Raw genomic sequence first — 6,000 nt, 5'->3', positions numbered from 1 at the left:
ATTCCTGTTTCTAAGGATTGCTTTGGCTCTTTATGGTCTTTTGTGGTTACATATGAGTTTTAGAACTATTCTAGTTCATTCAAAAGTGCTGTTGATATTTTGATAGGTATTGCATTGAATCTGTAATTTGCTAAGGAAAGGATGGTCATTTTGACAATATTAATTCTTCCTATCAATGAGCACAGGTTACTTTTCCATTTACTGATGTCTTCTTTAATTTGTCTCATGAGTGTCTTATGGTTTCACACTATAGGTCTTTGACCTCCTTGGTTAGGTTCCTAGTTATTTTATTCTTTTTGATGCACTTGTAAATGGAGTTGTTTTCCTATTTCTTTTTCTGCTAGTTCATTGTTAGTATGTAGGAAAGCAACAGATTTCTGTGTATTAATTTTATGTCCTGCAAACTCTGCTGAATTCAGTTATTCTAGCAGTTTTTTGGTGGAGTTTTTAGGGTTTTCTATGTATAATATGACATTGTTACCAGCCGGAATGCTGTTTTTCCCAGGATCGTATCTAAGAGGCAACGAAGAATGAAGCCAGCAGACAAAGAGTATGGAGTAACCAGCACAGCTCTTTTAATGAGTGAAAAGAGGAAGTTCCTGCTAATCAGGAGGGGCTGGGAGAGAGGATTCCCTCAGGGCTGTGGTGTCTGGGGTTTATATTGCCTCCAGCCAGGATGAAGTCCTACTCCCCATCTCCAATCCCCAGTAGAGAACTGAACTAATGACATCACAGCTCATTCCTGTTTGGGTGAAAGCACAATGCTTAATTTGCACAGGAAATACAGTCAGAACAGCTGAGGTCTATCTAAGTATACTTTTGGAAGGCTGAATTGGATTGTGGCATGTTTTTTTGTTTTTTGAAACTTACAAGGGTTTTTAAACTTCCTGAAATTTACAAGGGCCCTGAACTTTCCCTGTGTCCTACTATCACCTGCCTCAATGTTATCTACAAAGAGTGACAGTTTAGCTTCTTCCTTACAGATTTCGGTGCCTTTTAAAATGATGTTTTGTCTGATTGCTGTGGCTAGGCCCTCCAGTACTATGTTGAATAAAAGTGGTGACAGTGGACATTCTTGTCTTATTCCTAATCTTAGAGGAAAAGCTTTTAGTTTTTTGCTATTAATAGTATCTGACAGCTTTATTTTTAAGCTTAGCAATATAGTATCAGATCTGTTTATGCCTTTTCTTAGAGACAACTTTGGAAAATTTAAGGAGGCACCTAAAAAGCCTCATTAGTCAAGATAAATATTTTAATGTATTATTTTAAAAAATCAAAATTAACTGCAAAAAAAATCCATGAACAAAACTAAAATTATACATCCTTTTTACACCTCCCCCCATCAACACTACCAGGTAAATTACCTCCAAAGAGCAACTGTCCCGCAGTCTCGAATAAAAACCCCAGGGTTTCTGGATCAGGCCGTGGGTCCTCACCATGCTATTACTACCACCAGGTACCTTTTGCTATTTGCCCCAAGTTCAGCCTCTCTCCCCACTAAATCCTGGGACACTAGACTAGAACCACTCTAACCACTAAGCAGGAAATTCGTCCAAGCCAATCCCACTCTCCCCAAAAACAGCCTTTGTGGTCCCTGTCAGTACTGGCGCATCCTCCTACCCTCCAGGATGCAAGCCGGGTGTGGCTTCCAGCCGGGAGTACCAGCCCAACATCTCCCTGCTGCCCCTTTCCTCACGTGCTTTGCCCAGGGCCACACCCACTTCAACCGGATCAGGCTCCCTGGCACATCCAGACTCTGGTTTCTGTTGTGGGAAGGGCACACAGGGTCTAGACTTGACCTGGGTGAGCCTAGCTTACCTGTGCCGCCTGAGGTCAGTGTGCATGGTCTGGCTGCCCACTTCCAGGGTGCCAGAACCACATTTCCTAGGCTCCTTGGGCATTTTTTTTTTTAACATTTCATACAATGCTGTTCGCCCAGATCAATGGCCCTTGGAGGAGACACGTGAACCGGGAAGAAAACGTGAACCTAGAAGGATGAAAGGATGACTCAACTCTAGAAAAATGTATTACTATAATAATTTACATTAATACACCAATTTAAAAAATAAACAAAAAAGAAGACAGTATAGGACCAAGTTGGCCAATGGTTAAAAACGATTAAAGAAAACCCTGATAAAATAAAAGTAATTTTTTTATCAAAATACTCCATATTACACAAAAGTAAATTCGAAATGAATCAAAAACCTAAATGTAAGTCATGAAACCATAAAACTCTTAGAAAAAAAACATAGGCAAAAATCTCTTGGACATAAACATGAGCGACTTCTTCATGAACATATCTCCCTGGGCAAGGGAAACAAAAGCAAAAATGAACAAGTGGGACCATATCAACCTGAAAAGCTTCTATACAGCAAAGGACACCATCAATAGAACAAAAAGGTACCCTACAATATGGGAGAATATATTCATAAATGACAGATCTGATAAAGGGTTGACGTCCAAAATATATAAAGAGCTCACACACCTCAACAAACAAAGAGCAAATAATCCAATTAAAAAATGGGCAGAGCAGCTGAACAGACAGTTCTCCAAAGAAGAAATTCGGATGGCCAACAGACACATGAAAAGATGCTCCACATCGCTTGTCATCAGAGAAATGCAAATTAAACCACAATGAGGTATCACCTCACACCAGTAAGGATCGCCACCATCCAAAAGACAAACAACAACACATGTTGGTGATGTTGTGGAGAAAGGGGAACCCTCCTACACTGCTGGTGGGAATGTAAATTGGTTCAACCATTGTGGAAAGCAGTATGGAGGTTCCTCAAAAAGCTCAAAATAGAAATACCATTTGACCCAGGAATTCTACTCCTAGGAATTTACCCTAAGAATGCAGCAGCCCAGTTTGAAAAAGACAGATGCACCCTTATGTTTATTGCAGCACTATTTACAGTAGCCATGAAATGGAAGCAACCTAAGTGTCCATCAGTATATGAATGGATAAACAAGATGTGGTGCATATACACAATGGAATATTACTCAGCCATAAGAAGAAAACAAATCCTACCATTTGCAACAACATGGATGGAGCTGGAGGGTATTATGCTCAGTGAAATAAGCGAGGCAGAGAAAGACAAGTATCAAATAACTTCACTCATCTGTGGAGTATAAGAACAAAGAAAAAACTGAAGGAGCAAAACAGCAGCAGACTCACAGAACCCAAGAATGGACTAACAGTCACCAAAGCGAAAGGGACTGGGGAAGATGGGTGGGAAGGGAGGGATGGGGGGTAGAAAGGAGGCATTATGATTAGCATGTATAATGAGGGGGGGCCACAGGAAGGGCTGTGCAACACAGTGAAGACAAGTAGTAACTCTACAGCATCTTACTACCTGATGGACAGATTGTAATGGGGTATGTGGGGGGGGACTTGGTGTTGGGGGTAGTCTAGTAAACATAATGTTCTTCATGTAATTGTAGATTAATTATACCAAAATAAAAAAAAAGAAAAATAAACAAACTCTTAGAGTAAGTGACTTCAAAAAAAAAGAAATAAAATCTACCATCTAAGCAAAAATAAAAGCTTTATATTAAAAACATAAGACTTAATTAGTATAATGGTGTATTTATCAGTAATGAACAAACACCAAAAGGCAAACTGGGGAAAAATATTATCTTATCTAAAAAATACTATCTAACCAACGATACAGGCCAAAAACTTGGAAGTCACCATCACTGTTAGCCATTTCTTCCTGACCCTCCTCTTCAACCCACCAGCAAGTTGTAACAAGGGTATATCCTAAGTATCTCTAGAATATGTTCACATCTTTCCACCAAAATGACCGACCGCCCCACACCTGAGCCACCATTATGCCTCTTCTACAAAAACCTCCTAACTTGTCTCTTTGCTTCCACTCTTTCCCCTACAATGTATTCTCTACTCGGTGGCAAAAAGATAGGTTGAAAATGCACATCTGATCATAGACACACACTCACCCTCAACAAAAAGAGTTCAACAGTTTTCTGTTACTCTTAAGACAAAGTCTAAAACCTTAAAGAGGGGCCTGCACGACCTAGCTCCATACTTCCAGCTCCATTTGAATGCCATACTCCCCAGGCCCAGGCCCTTGGCCACTCCCTCCAACACAGCACATGCCTTCCTGCTGTCAGTCTTTGCTGTTCCTTCCACCCAGGATTCTCGCCCCAATGTCCCTATCTGCTTAATACCTACTCATCTGTCAGGTATCAGCTCTATCTGTATGGAAACCTCTAATCTCTGTGATGAGGCCAAATCTTCCTTATTACCATGCTCTCACAGTACCATGTCTGGTCTGTCCTGGCACTTGTTAGTGTTGTAATTGTATAGGCAATTATGTGATTCCTGAGTATCTAGTCCCTCCCTAGACTGGTAGGATTCATAGAAGGCTGGTCAAGCCCCTGCTCACAAAGTCTCACAAGTCTTTTTGCTAGCACCCAGCACAGTGCTTACACAGGGAAGATGCCTAAAAATATTTTCTGAATGAACATAAACTAGCGCAGTGTAGCAACATCCACAAAAATACAAGGGTATAAATGCTCTGATTCAGAAATTCCATTCTGAGTGAAACTGTCTCTGAGAAGATGATATATTCAAAGATGTTCATACAGAAATATTCATTACCTCAATATTTTATAATATCAACAACTTGTGACTTTCTTATGTTCATCAGCAAGTGAAGGAGCAAGGTAACCTTAAAAAAGAATGAGGTCTCCAAACACTTTTATAAGAAGATATCTACCATACACTAAATTATAAAAGAGGATGTCTAAATATTATACCATTAACCTGGAACTAGTATGTCAACTATACTTCAATGGAAATTTTTAAATAAAAATAAAAAATAAAGTCCCTTCTCAAAATAAATAGGTAAATAAATATTACACCATTAAAGTGCATGTATATGCTTATGTTTGCATTTAAGTCTCATCGCTCTTGGTATCTCTGGGTGCGGGAAAGACTGCTTTCTCCTTCATAAACTTCTACACTTATTTTCTGCAACTAGCTTACATTACTGTTGTAAACCAAACAACTGGAACCAGGTCTGCCTCTCACGGTTGGCAATTCACCTGCAGATGTGGTAGCCAGTCCTGTTTACACCATGGGCACAGTGGATGCCAATAAGCTTGTCTGTAAAGCAGGGAATAGAGATAAAAAAATGTCAAGTTGACACACTACCAAGTGATGCACTTTTCTGAAGAATAACATTTCTTAGTCACACAACACTACCACTACCCTGAAAAGGAGTAACTCTGAAGAGTTTATATAAAGAACTATCTAACAAAAGTCAAAATTCACTGTCTCCAGGATATTGTGCAGAGCCCCCAGTTAGACGCAAGAGTATAGACGGGAGAAGGCCTGGTTAGGTCCAAACAGCTAAACCATACTGAGACAAACCCATCTGTTTTTAACAGAGAATGCCTGTCAGTAATTGACTGAAGTATAGGAGAAGGAACAGAGAAAAAAAAACAGGCTAGAAGAAGAATGAAATTTGGTTTGAGAGACACAAATGGGATGCCCTCACTTTTGATGCTGAGCATTAAAAAGAACAGCTCCTGCAGTGCTCCCTTCAGGCCCCAAGGTGCTCCAGCTCCTCCTCTCACTGGCTGCTCCCTGCGCCACAGGCCCCTGTGCCCCGTGAAGTATCCAGGTGAACAGCTCTGTTCCTATTTATGATGAAAAAGCAAGACTTGGAAATATGTAAGTCCAAGCTACACAGCAGGCAAACAGAACAAAGACCAGAATTAAGTCTAAAATTTCTCCAAGTGTGCCCCAGTATTTCTTAGTCCATCATTTTTAAAAATTATATAGAAATTAAAATTGAAAACTGTAGCTTTTTATTTATGTCTCCAAAATTTATGTCTGTCACTAGCTGGTATCTGGTAGGAAAGGACTTGTCTTTTCCTGTCTGGATTACTACCTCCCAATTTTTTTTTCTACCTATTTCTACCTATTATTTCTACCTATTTCAATTGCTTCTCCATATGGAAGATACCTTT

The 6,000-nt window shown here is 39.8% G+C and overlaps 1 protein-coding gene across 1 annotated transcript in view; it reads right to left on the bottom strand.

Moving 5' to 3' along the window:
* Positions 1-506: 506 nt before the first annotated feature.
* The window catches only part of LOC140846973 (uncharacterized), a 77,710-nt gene continuing 72,216 nt past the window's right edge, over positions 507-6,000 (bottom strand). The window contains exon 5 of the mRNA XM_073225592.1: positions 507-1,987. The gene's annotated coding sequence lies outside the window, so the exon portion shown is untranslated. The remainder of the gene's footprint in view (positions 1,988-6,000) is intronic.

Source organism: Manis javanica, chromosome 17 (genome assembly GCF_040802235.1).
Source record: "Manis javanica isolate MJ-LG chromosome 17, MJ_LKY, whole genome shotgun sequence".
Classification (NCBI taxonomy): domain Eukaryota; kingdom Metazoa; phylum Chordata; class Mammalia; order Pholidota; family Manidae; genus Manis; species Manis javanica.
This window is presented reverse-complemented; position numbering and strand designations above follow the sequence as displayed.